The sequence below is a fragment of the Balaenoptera acutorostrata genome, chromosome 2 (genome assembly GCF_949987535.1).
Source record: "Balaenoptera acutorostrata chromosome 2, mBalAcu1.1, whole genome shotgun sequence".
NCBI classification, from domain to species: domain Eukaryota; kingdom Metazoa; phylum Chordata; class Mammalia; order Artiodactyla; family Balaenopteridae; genus Balaenoptera; species Balaenoptera acutorostrata.
In genome coordinates this window covers 147,408,294-147,422,059 of record NC_080065.1, presented here as the reverse complement: position 1 = coordinate 147,422,059, position 13,766 = coordinate 147,408,294, and positions in this window count along the sequence as shown.

Below are 13,766 nucleotides of genomic sequence, written 5' to 3'. Positions count from 1 at the left end.
TAAATAAGAAATGACAAAGATATTAGAGAATATTTCCATCTGAAAGAATAAGTGTATAGTATATCATATAAAGTGAGCGAGGTTAAAATAAAATAAGACATAATGATATGAAGCCCATGATATATTTTACAAAAAGTACCAAATATCATTTCTGTTGCACTCTTGTAAAAATAAATGTATAGCCTTATGCTGATTATGTGAAAATATCAGACAAACCCAATTTGAGAAACATTCTAAACCATAATTGACCAGTATTCTTCAAAATGTTAAGGTCACAAAAGATAAGGAAAGACTGAGGAACTGTCAAAGATTGTATAAGAATAAGGAGAAATAACAGAAAAACAACAAAAATATTGAAAAAATTGATGAAATTCAGATAAAGTCTGTAGTTTAGTTAATAGTGTTGTACCAATATTAATTTATTGGTTTTGATAGCCGTACAATGGTTATGTAAGATGGTGACATTAGGAGAAGCTGGGAGGGGTATACATGAACTCTGTACTCTTTTAAAAAATATTGTCTTAAGTGTAAAGTTAGTTCAAAGTAAAAAGTTTCTAAAAAAAATTGTAGAATGCATTAAAGCAGTGTTTAAAGTTTGTGGCATATAGCCATTTATAACTTCAAATATTTACATTAGAAAAGAAAAAGGGTTTAAAATCACAATTGACATTTTTACCTGTAAAGGTAGAAGAAACAGATCCAACTCAAAGTAAATAGAAACAAGAAAAACTTAAATATAAAGACAGAAATTAATAAAATAGAAAACAAATAGTATTGAAAATTAACAGAGAGTAAGCCAGCTTTCTAAATTCTACTTTTTATATACATATTAAAATAAGGTAAGTAAAAAAATAATAATAAAAATACGTACATTTACTTACTTTTGCTAGAAACCTAGAAGTATTTAGGGACAATATTTTTTTTTAAAATTTACAACAAGAAACTTTTTGGACTACCCAAATAACATTAATTTGTGTTTCAAAGCCTGTTCCAGGAAGGTATATTGTTCAACAGTTCAGGGATACCTGTACCATGCTTAGCATCAAGGCAACATTCATTGTGGTCCCTAGGGGTTGGAGGAGCCATTTATTCCTGATTCATAATTCACAGTAAAAGTATTGCCCTTTTGTCTGCCAGATTTATACAGTGAAAATCTCCTATTAGAACCTCCATTTTTCAGTTTGCCAGCAAGACCCTGAAAACTGAAGCTCAGATTCACCAGTTTTAAAATACCCTTAGGTCAAAAGCAGTCTCAGTGTTTTGCCTGCTGCTCTGGATTCTAGCCTTCACTTAAAGCAGAGATCAACAAACATTCTTTTGTAAAGGGTTAGATAGGGTACATTTTAGGCATTGTTTGCAGTCATAACATCTCCATCATGACTACTCACCCCTGACATATTTTTAAAATTGGTGTGTAGTTGTTTTACAATGCTGTGTCAATTTCCACTGTACAACGAAGAGAATCAAATATATGTATACATATAATCCCCTCCCTCTTGGACTTCCCTCCCACACCCCCCATCCCACCCATCTAGGTCACCACAGAGCACTGAGCTGAGCTCCCTGTGCTATACAGCAGGTTCCCACTAGCTGTCTACTTTACACCTGGTAGTGTATATTAGTGCAAAAGCAGCAGTGAACAATACGTAAATGAATGAGGAAGCTGTGGTTCAATAAAACTTCAGTTATGAAGATTGAAATTGGAGTTTCATGTAATTTTCATGTGACACTTCTTTTTGCAATTATTTAAGACTATGGGAAACATTCTTAGCTTAGGGAACATACAAAAACAGGCAGCAGCCCAGACTTGGCTCAGAGCTGTAGTTTGCCAACCTCTGACTTAGATATTTGTCTGATAAATTTTTGCTTCTTTGTTAGTCTTCACTAGTATATGTTTATACGTGTGTGCTTGTGTGTATGCATATGCATGCACAGAGCAGAAGGCCGTGATCAGATATCTAGCCAATCATATTATCAAAAAGTGAAGTAAATGCAGAAAAACATTTAGAAATACAATATCCTTAATATTCCTACATTTTTCACACTACTTTTAGATTGCAAATTCTAATGCATTTAGAGCCATTTCTTCACTAGAGCTAGAATCAAAAAGAGAATCTGTAGACTTTATTTCATGAAATATCAATTACATGAACACTTATTTGTGTTCAGTATGAGACTTTAAGTTGAAAATTATCCATTTTATCTTAACACAATGAAATTGAGTCAAAATGAGTGTATAAACTGTAATCAAAAGACATCAATTTTGGGGGGTGGTGGTGTGATGAATTGGGAGATTGGGATTGACATATATACACTAATAAGTATAAAAAGGATAACTAATAAGAACCTGCTGTATAAAAAATAAAATTAAAACATTTTTTAAAAAGACATCAATTTCAGTATAAAATTTGAAAGCTGATAATAAAGAAAATATAAGAAAGTTAATATGTTCCATATTAAATGTATTTCCTAGAGCCATCTTAATAACTTTTTTATAACAGACTAATATTCATGGTAGATGTTTTAAGTACTTCCTTTAACATTTAATAAAATTTAAGAACCAAAATAAGAAATGTGAAACTAAGCCTGTCAATAACTTTGGTTTCTGTGGGAAAACCACAATTTTATAATGAGAGTAATAAATGCTGGAACAAAAGAACAGTGTAGTATACTATAGTGCAGAATGTCAATATTTACTCTAATAAGTAAAATGCAGGTTGTACTGATTTTTAAAAACAAAGTATGCAAATTAAAAGAACCATGTCTTGTTTTCATTATCCAAGAGCAAAGAAATGTTTATGAGTGTAAAAACATTGGTGAACAAAAATGCATTAACCTTATATATTTATGGTCAATTGATTTTTGACAAATGTTCCAAGACCAGTCAATGTTGTAAGAATAGTCTCTTTAACGAATTGTGCTTCAATAAAGGAATATCTAATAGCAAAATGATGAAGCTAGACCCATATCTTACTTCATATACAAATATTAACTCAAAACGGATCAAAACTCAAAATGTATGGGTTAAACCTATTAAACTCTTAGAAGAAAAATTGGGGGTAGATCTTCATGTACTTTATTTTGGCAATGGGTACTTAGATATGACACCAAAAGCACAAGCAACAAAAGAAAAATAGATGAATCGGACTTTATCAAAATTTTGTGCATCAAAAAAGACTTGTGTATCAAAGGACACCATCTAGAAAGTGAAAAGACAACATACAGAAAGGGGAAAGATAGTTGCATATATATGTATATATATTTAAAGGTCAAATATATAAAGAACTCTTACAACTCAACAACAGAAAAATACACAACCCAGTTTTTTTAAATGAGCAAAATAATTGAAGAGACATTTTATCAAAGAAGATATACACATGGCTGAGAAGCACATGAAATGTTGCTCAATATCATAAGCCATTAAGGAAATGCAAGTAAAATCACAATGAAATACCACCTCACACCCACGAGGCTATAATTTTAAAAAATAGATAAAGTGAAAAATAAGTTTTGCTGAAGATGTAGGATAATGGAGTCTTCATACATCGCTGGTAGGAATTTAAAATGGTGCAACCACTGTAAAAAGCAGTTTGGTGGATCATCATATGATCAGCAATTATCATATGATCAGCAATTCCACTCCTGGGAATATGCCCAAAATAACTGAAAAACTTGTACACAAATGTTCATAATAGTACTATTCACTACAACCCCTAAGTATAAACAGACAAATGGATAAACAAGTTGTGGTGTATACATACAATGGAATATTAGTCTGCCATAAAACGAAATGAAGTACTGATGCATGCCACAGTATGAAAGAATGCTGATACAAAAGGCCATGTATCGTATGATTGATTCCATTTATGTGAAATATTCCAAATAGGTAAATTCATAGAGACAGAAAGCCAACTAGGGGTTGGGGGGAGAGGAAGAAATGAATGGAAGTGAGTGACAGCTTAACGAGTATGAGTTTTCCTTTCGTGGTGATGAAAAGTTTTCAGAAATAGATAGAGATGATAGCTGCATAACATTGTGAATGTACTAAATTTCACTGAATTATGTACCTTAAAATGGTTAATTTTGCGTTATGTGAATTTTAGCTGAAATTTTAAATAGTGATATACTGTATAGAGTTTTAAATCCTTATGCTGACGTGATAACAGCACACCTTTCCTTTTTTTCTTTAATTCCTATAAACAAGTACAAACAAAAGAGAATAAGAATGCATTATGCCTAATTTTAATACACTGCCCATTTTCATTTATTAACTACATCTACCAAAAAAAATCCCAAAATATCAGATTTCTTCAGTCCTCCTAATGAAAATGAAAGCTGGTCAAAGGCATTTTTAGGGTAGCTACTTGAGTTCTTTGGCTCTCTCTTTTCCCAAACTGTGAAGAAGTGAGATACAAAGTTTTTCAACCAATCCAGTTCTCTCATCTCACCTACATCTTACAGAGGGCTTTATTCTACAGGTTTATGCATCCACATCTCCAATTTTGAAATCCTGAGGTCTTTTCAAACTAAAGTTTTCTGAATCCAAAGATACTTTAACTTCTTTTCAAAAATAAATATATAAAATAAACATAATTTGGCCCTGCATCTGAATCACATAAAATCATTCAGAATCATCAAAACTCAAATGATAATCATATTTGAAAGCTACCAAGAGTGAATACAAAAGAACAGGGTCTAAATTTCCAAGAGTACAGCCCTGATAGCCAGTACACTTATTATGTCCTGAGTGCCAAAATAATAAGACTCTCAGATGGTTACATTATCAATTATGTTATAATTATATATCTAATTATATAACAATTATATTAACAATATCTGCAGCCCCTCTGCTATTCCTAACCAGGACATTAGAGATGAACAAGAAAGCAGTAGTGATTTGTAGTATTTGAACCAAACTCATTTGAAGGACCTGAATAAGCTACCTGAGATTAACAGCTGAAGCTGTAATGGCAGCAGATAGTAACTTTCCTATAAGGAGAAAAGATGTTGAAGGTGGTAGTTCTTTGAAACAAAAGCAAAGAAAGAATAAAAAAAAATGAGCAATACAGCAGGAATGCTGGAACATAACAGATTTCACCTAGAAAGCTGAAAATCACTTAGAGTCTGGAAGAACCACATATTCTTTGAAGTCCTCAGGGACTGTCTATCCATTCATTGATCCATCCATCCTTTTGTTCAATACTTATTTTTCTATCTTAAAAAACAGCTTCATTACAAAACTTGGATGAAAAAGTCAGAAGCAGTGCCAGTTTACCTTGAGTAGCTCAGACCTTATAAAATATGGTGATCAGGAGCCCAGAACATCAGGCAGTTAAGAGTATATAGTAGGGACTTCCCTGGTGGCACAGTGGTTAAGAATCCGCCTGCCAATGCAGGAGACACGGATTCGAGCCCTGGTCCAGGAAGATCCCACATGCCTCAGAGCAACTAAGCCCGTGCACCACAACTACTGAGACTGTGCTCTAGAGCCCGCGAGCCACAACTACTGAGCCTTTGTGCCACAACTACTGAAGCCCGCATGCCTAGAGCCTGTGCTCCGCAACAAGAAAAGCCACTGCAATGAGAAGCCCGTGCACCGCAATGAAGAGTCGCCCCCGCTCGCCGCAACTAGAGAAAGCCCGCACGCAGCAATGAAGACCCAACACAACCAAAATAAATAAATAAATATAAAATAATAAATAAATTTATTTTTAAAAAAGAATATATAGTACATGCTGGAGTCAGCCAATGTGGGCTCCAGTCCTGGCTCCAGCACCATGACCTTGGTCAAGTTATTTAACCTTTCTGTGCCTTATTTTCCTCATAACAGCAGTACCTAATTCAGAGCAGAGAGGATTAAATGAGATATTCTTATGAAGTGCTTAGATCCTAATTCCATAGTTAGCACTAATTTTTATCTGCTATTGTTATTATCTCATTAACTGTTACCCCCATTAGAATGACTACTGCTTTGCCAGAGAAGAAAGATGCCAAGTGCTTAAGAATTGTTACTGAGGGGAAAAACTAACTCATATAGTTTCCCCTCCACCCACAATAACCTTGATCTTGCTTCCTTAGTGGTCTTCAGAGGTAAAGTGAAAGAATGCAAGAAAGAAGGCAGAACAAGAAGAAAGAAGGGAAATGATAAATTAACATTTATCAAGAGCACACTTGCTGCCGAGCAGAGTAGGACCTCATGTTACTAGCTTTTTTTAATCCTTGCAATCATATGTGTTCAATGCTATAATATCCACTTTGCAGATTAGGAGACAGAGCCTCAGAAAGTCTCAAGAAAACACCCAAGGCCATACAACTGGATATGCAGAGGGGGGATTTGACCACCCAATGGCTTGACACCAAAGCCTAAGGGAAAAAGGGGCAAAAGAGAACACTTCATTGTGTGACACTTTACAGAGGGCTTCCATATTTGATTTTATTCCAACTTCACAGAGGTTGTGAGGTAAGTAAATATGGCAGGTTGGATTTTACAAACGAGGGAAATGGAGTCTCAGAAAGGTTATATGACATGCCCAAGGTCACACAACAAAGTAGAGAAGGTGGGAACACAAGGCAGTTATTGGGGGTCCCATCTCCCCTCTCTTTCCGTTGTTCCATTCTCAAGTGCATAGAGGACAGGGAGAAATCTGGAGAGACGATGTCTGCAACTATCCCAAAGTGGAAGAGTATATTTGTATCTTCTGAAAAGGTACTTGACAATTTCCCTCCCATTATGCATCCTCAATCATCATACGAAATTGTAAGCACCATGAGGGCAAGAAAAAAAATCTGTCCTTTACATGACTGACTATAGCCCCAGTACTTACCACAGTGCTGGCGTGGAGTGAGCAGTTGATACAGATTTGTTGAATAAATAAAAGAATTAAGTAGATGCAGAGAGAGTACCAAGCCCTCAAATACCTAGTAAGAATGAATTTGCAGCTTTGGCAGAGGAAGGCTCACCTATGAGAGTGTTTAACTATCCTCAAGTAAGCCCTGGTTATGCTCATGGATGTTCCTTGAAAAAGTTCCAGTTATATTTCACTTTCTTTGTGGTTCCTATGGATAGCATTTTTCACCACTAGAAATGTAAATCCCTAGATTTGCAGTATCCCCCTAACTCCTCCCATTTCTTTCCAGGAAGAAATAGAACATCTCATGAAGCATGTGACCCTTTGGCCTTCTGAGTAACCCCAGCCCTGAAGCATCTGGCCTGCATCCCAGGTACCACAGTTTGGAAGTCTGGTGGATGTCTTCGACCACCTGCCAGGTAGGATGACTAGCAATGAGGATTTGCTTTTCAGAGTTTAAATAGTGGAAAACGTTCATTTTTCTTATCAGAAAAAGAGCATGTGAGAGAAAGAAGACCCATGGCAGACTTGTTCTGTTAGCTTGCCAGGTGGGGATCCGAGGTCCCGGGGGTAGGGACTGAGCCGTGGGGTGCCGCTCACACTAATGAGGTTTGCCCTAGAATCCGAGGTGACAGATGGGGCTGCAGGTTGGAAGCCCTCAGCAATCTCTCTGGGAGTTGGCACCATTTCATTGGGCCGATTCCCACCTCCTCTTCTACCCCCTTTTCTCTGCCCTCCCTCTGCCTCTTCCACCTCCTCTTCTACGTGTTTTTGTAGCTTGTGCAATACTCTGTACCCCAGTAAACATACTCCCCTGTATCCTTGCTTCTGCTTCTCATTGACTGACTCCTTCTGTGGTCTCACATGATTCTCTCTCTCCCTCCTGCCTTTTTCCCCACCCTCCCATCCCACTATTTTGGTCTATAAGAGTTCCATCTTAATCCTTTCTGACCCCATTAAATTTCTGTTTATTCACAAGTGTTCCAGAAAGAGGTCATGCATGAATTAATGAGAAAGAAAGGAAGATATTGTTCAAAATTCTCATTTCTGTGTCTGATACTCAATTTGAGGATTTTTTTTAATTGAAGTATAGTTGATTTACAATGTTGTCTTAGTTTCTGCTGTACAGCAAAGTGATTCAGTTTTACATATATATATACACACACACACACACACACACACACACACTCTCTCTCTCTCTCTCTCTTTTTTATATTGTTTTCCTTTATGGTTTATTACAGTATATCGGATATAGTTCCCTGTGTTACACAGTAGGACCTTGTTGTTTACCCTAAGGATTTTTCTGTTGGGAAAGAAAATAGGAGAAAATGCTTTGGTCATTTGAGGAAGAATAGGGGTCTTCCTGCCCACTGCCAGCCTTTTGAACTCTGCAGATATCAGCTAATATGGATGATCTACTCTCACACAGTGACAAATGAGTAGATTTCCAAGAATCATGGCAGATTCACCAAGAGGCAGATAATTCCCAGGCACCAAGCTTCATGCCCAAAGCATGTGGTACCCTAGCTTGGGAACTCTGGTTAATTGCCCTTGCATGTGGGAATGCCTGGAATACAAGGACCAATTCCACTAGTGCAATTTGGATGTCATAGCCTCCGTCATAGCCCACTCCTGTGGACTATTTCATCTCCCTCCAAACTCCACCAATAGCAGCCAGAGTGCTCTTGCCAAAATAAAGTACATCTTTTAAAAATACTTTAAGTGATATGATATATATATATTTTTTTCAATGGAATATTATTCAGTCTTAAAGAAGAAGAAAATTCTGTTGCATGCTATAACACGGATAAACCTTGAGGACACTATGTTAAGTGAAATTAACTAGTCATAAAAAGACAAGTACTGTATGATTCCACTTATACTAGGTAACTAAACAGTCAAAATAATAGAAACAAAGTAGAATGGTGGTTGAGAGGGGTAGGGAGAGGGAAAAATGGAAGGTTGATGTCAGATGGATATAATTTCAGTTTTGCAAGATAAAATAATTCTGGATATCTGTTTCACAACAGTGTGAATATTTGTAACCCTACTGAACCATACACTTAACAGTGTTTAAGATGGTAAATTTTTTTTTAATTAATTAATTTATTTATTTTTGGCTGTGCTGGGTCTTCGTTTCTGTGTGAGGGCTTTCTCCAGTTGTGGCAAGCGGGGGCCACTCTTCATCGCGGTGCGCGGGCCTCTCACTATCGCGGCCTCACTTGTTGCGGAGCACAGGCTCCAGACGCTCAGGCTCAGTAGTTGTGGTGCACGGGCTTAGTTGCTCCGCGGCATGTGGGATCTTCCCAGACCAGGGCTCGAACCCGTGTCCCCTGCAATGGCAGGCAGACCCTCAACCACTGTGCCACCAGGGAAGCCCCCAAGATGGTAAATTTTATGTTATATATTTTTTACCACAATTCACAATGTTAAAAAATACATAGATTTGTAAAACTTCAAACAAAAAAAGAAAACAAGAGAAGGATAAACTCAGAATTTAGGGTAATTGTTACCTTGAACTGGGAAGGGCAGGGCTATGGGACAGGGCGGTTGGAGGAAAGAGATAAAGACTTTTGTCAAAGCCTCATAGCTTTCATAATGGGTAGTGAGTCCAAAGGTGTTATTAAATTATTAAAAATAACTAAATAATCAGTAAAAGCAGACCATACATGGGTCAATGATAGGAATATGGTAATGAGCCAAAAAGTAAGAAGAGACCAATTTCGTACCAAAAAAGAAAAAAAAAGAAAATGGGTAAAATTTAGTTACATCGGTTCCCACTTTAAAACAATTTATAAATATTTTTCTTAAGTTAAAAAAATTTCTTATAACAGCTTTTACGCTGTTTAAGGCCCCCACGATATCTCCCAGCATCTTTCTCCCCCATTATGCTCGTTATGTACCCTTTTCTCCTACACTCTATTCATGCTAAACTTGTTTCAGTTCCCAGTATGCTCTGTGTCACCTTGCCTCCAGGCCTTCCAACATGCTACCCCATCACCCAGAGCACTGTTCCCCTTGCTCATTTTCTGGCTAACTTCCGCTTCTTGACATCTTGGCTAGAACGTTCGGTCCATTTTCAGGGAGGCCTTCTCTGACCTCCCCTATGAAGTTAGTCCTCTTCCATCCCTATCAGATACTGACTGCAGTGACTGCCATTGCCTGTGGACTAACTCTCCCCTCTTCCCTCCTGGCAGCGAGGGCATGCCTGTCTTGCTTACCTTTTTATCTTTAGCCACTTGTACAATATTGGGAACTTTATGAATATTAAAACATGCACAAAATATCGGTGGGCCTTAGAGTAAAATTCTAATCACCATCCCCACAAAGACATGGACCTCTGCTTTGTTGAATGGCCCCAGGCATGATGAGTATCTGGAAAGGGAAAATCTACTGGCTTTCTTGCTGTTCCTCTAATATAACAGGCACATTCCCACCACTGGGTCTGTTCTACCTATTCCCTTTGCCTTAAATGTTCGCCTTCACCACCCCACCAACCCCACCTTCCCCCATCCCCACCATGGTTATGTGTTTAGCTAACTCACTCACTTGCATCATGCTTTTGCTCACATATTACCTTTAATGAGGTTTTATATGCTGTTTATTTAACAATGAGCTTCCCTCTGCAACTGGCCCTTCAAATCCTCCCCTATCTATTTTATCTTTTACTTTTTTCGAGTACTTATCTTCTAACAGACTATATTCTTTCCTTATTATGTTTAGTGTATACTCTCATTTAGCCCCACTGCATCCCTAGTCTCACTAGAATATAAGCTCCATGAGGCTGGAATATATTTTTAATTGTGGTAAAAATACATATCATAAATTATCATCTTAATCAATTTTAGGCATACAGTTCAGTAGTGTTAAGAATATTTATATTGGTTGTGAAACAGATCTCCATAATTTTTACATCTTACCCAACTGGAACTCTATATCCATTAAACAACTCCCCTTATCTCCCTCCTCCCAGCACCTGGTAACCACCATTTGACTTTCTATTACCATGAATTTGATTTTTCTGGATACCTCATATAAGTGGAATCATATAGTGTTTGTCCTTTTGTGACTGGCTTATTTCACTTAGTGTAATGTCCTCAAGGCTGATCCATATTGTAACAAATGACAGGATTGTCTTTCTTTTTTATTATTTTTTGTAAAGTTTTATTTGATATTGGAGTACGGTGATTTACAATGTTGTGTTAGTTTCAGGTGCACAGCAAAGTGATTTAGTTATACATATATATATACATCTATTCTTTTTCAGATTCTTTTCCCAAATAGGATAATCCAGAGTAGAGTTCCCTGTGCTATACATAGATACTTGTTAATTATCTATTTTATATATGGTAGTGTGTATATGTTAATCCCAACCTCCTAATTTATCCCTCCCACCTTTCCCCTTTGGTAACCATAAGTTTGTTTTCTAAGTCTGTGAGTCTGTTTCTGTTTTGTAAATAAGGTCATTTGTACCATTTTTTAGATTCCACATATAAGTGATATCATATGATATTTGTCTTTCTCTGTCTGACTTACTTCACTTAGTGTGATAACCTCTAGGTCCATCCATGTTGCTGCAAATGGCATTATTTCATTCTTTTTTATGGCTGCATAATATTCTATTGTATATATGTACCACATCTTCTTTATCCATTCATCTGTTGATGGACATTTAGGTTGCTTCTGTGTCTTAGCTATTGTAAATAGTGCTGCAGTGAAAATTGTGGTGCATGTATCTTTTCGAAGTATGGTTTTCTGTGGCTATACGCCCAGGAGTGGGATTGCTGGATCATAAGGTATTTTTCTTTCTTTTAAGGCCGTACAGTATTTAGTTGTATGTGTATACCACATTTTGTTTATCCTTTTATCCACTGATGAACATTTAGGTTGCTTTCACCTTTTGGCTGTTGTGAATGGGAGGCAGGGATTTTTGTCTGTTTAGTCCACTGATGTTTCCCAAGCATCTAGAACAGTGCCTGTTGCATAGTAGATGTTCAGTAAAAGTTTGTTAACTAAATGAAATATAGGGAGCAAAGTGGAGGCTATTTGCTAATCCTAGAACCTTCTGGATGATTTTTCCATTCTTTAGACACTACAGTCTACCACTATCTTGTGTTTGAGGTATATCTGTGGCATTTTCCTTAATAAGTAACTGGAGTCCATGAGTAAATAGGGTAGTTAAGGAACCGTGGGGCCTGGATATCCAGACATGTCTTACACACAGATCTGCTCTAGCATCTGGGTCTTTGGGATAGGTCCTGTCCCAATAAAGCTGCTGATAAAATGTCATTGCCTTAGCTGGGGTGATTATATTACTCTGAGATGCATAAGCACATAATTAGATGAATCCTTGGCCTCCAAAAAGGAAAAGACCTAATGCAGGTATGTTCTAAGAGGAGGAAACGAGGCTTGGACAGGTACAAAGGGTGCATAATGGGGTGGTACTCTCTCCACTTTAGGAGAGACTATGTGGGTTTTGTTGATTCCTCCGAACAGCTCCAACCCCACAGAGTGGCTGGAGACTGGTATTCTACTATTTCCCTTGAAAAGCCAGAAAAGAATTCTTTTCTACCCAATGACCTCTAAGTTGAACCTCACCCCAACTTGCCGTTCTTCCCTTTGAAAAGAAAATTCCCCAAATATTTTGATGGTTCCAAGATCTTGGTACCAGATTTGAAAGTTTGCATGGCTTAATTTATTTAATTTCATCATGGAGTTTATGGCTATTGAATTCTGGAGTCAAATTTAGGTTTTCATGTGTAAATTATAAAGTGAGATTGACAGGACAGAACAAAGTCTGGCAGCCTGACTGAAAGGGCCTGGTGATGGATGTTCCTAAACCTTCCTTTATGGATACACTCTAGACCCTTGACATTTGGAAGAGTATATCCACAGATATTCAAAAATTCCCGATTTGCATATATTTCCATGGCATATAAATTCTTTCAAAACAGCAGTAATATTTTAAAAATGTAAGCATTCTCTTCACATTCTTACATCTATATATCAGAAAAAATTGTTCCTGATTCACAGTTCCCTGGAGAATCATATGTTTCTTATGCTCAGCCTCTAGAGGGACATTCCACAAGAGATACTGCATATGGCTGAAGGACCACTCACTCTTTTTTTTTTTAATAAATTTATTTATTTATTTATTTGTATTTATTTTTGGCTGCGTTGGGTCTTTGTTGCTGCACATGGGCTTTCTCTAGTTGTGGTAAGCGGAGGCTACTCTTCGATGTGGTGCACGGGCTTCTCATTGCAGTGGCTTCTCTTACTGCAGAGCACGGGCTCTAGGTGCACAGGCTTCAGTAGCTGTAGTGCATGGGCTTAGTTGCTCCACAGCATGTAGGATCTTCCCGGACCAGGGCTCAAACCCGTGTCCCCTGCATTGAAAGGTGGATTCTTAATCACTGCGCCACCAGGGAAGTCGAGGACCACTCACTCTTTAAGTGCCTCCCTGTTACACACCACCCTTATAGTGCACATAAGTGGGTGCTTCCACAAAATTAAAGTTAATGCATCATGGGACATTGGTTTCTTAAAATTAATCAAAACCTTGATCGTTAAGTTTATAAAGGTCAAGGGTTTATGACACAGTATGATGAAATAAATAAAGCATTTAAGCACAGAGGCTTTGGAGTTACTTGGATGTTCAGTCCCAGCTCAGTCACTTAATAATTATGATATTGGGGAAATTCCCAGCTGGTTCTTCATTTATAAAATACAAAAATAACCAATGTCTCTCTGGGCTCTAAAGGGATCCAGCAGGAATAGAAGTGGAGCACTCAGCACATAAGTGGAGAGGCAGGCACATACTAAGAATGTGATAGTGAATCTGTGCTATGCTACCATGCTTGTCTGCTGTCCCCCAGTCCAGCCTCCACTTAGCAACAAGAGTGATCTTTTCAAAGCTTA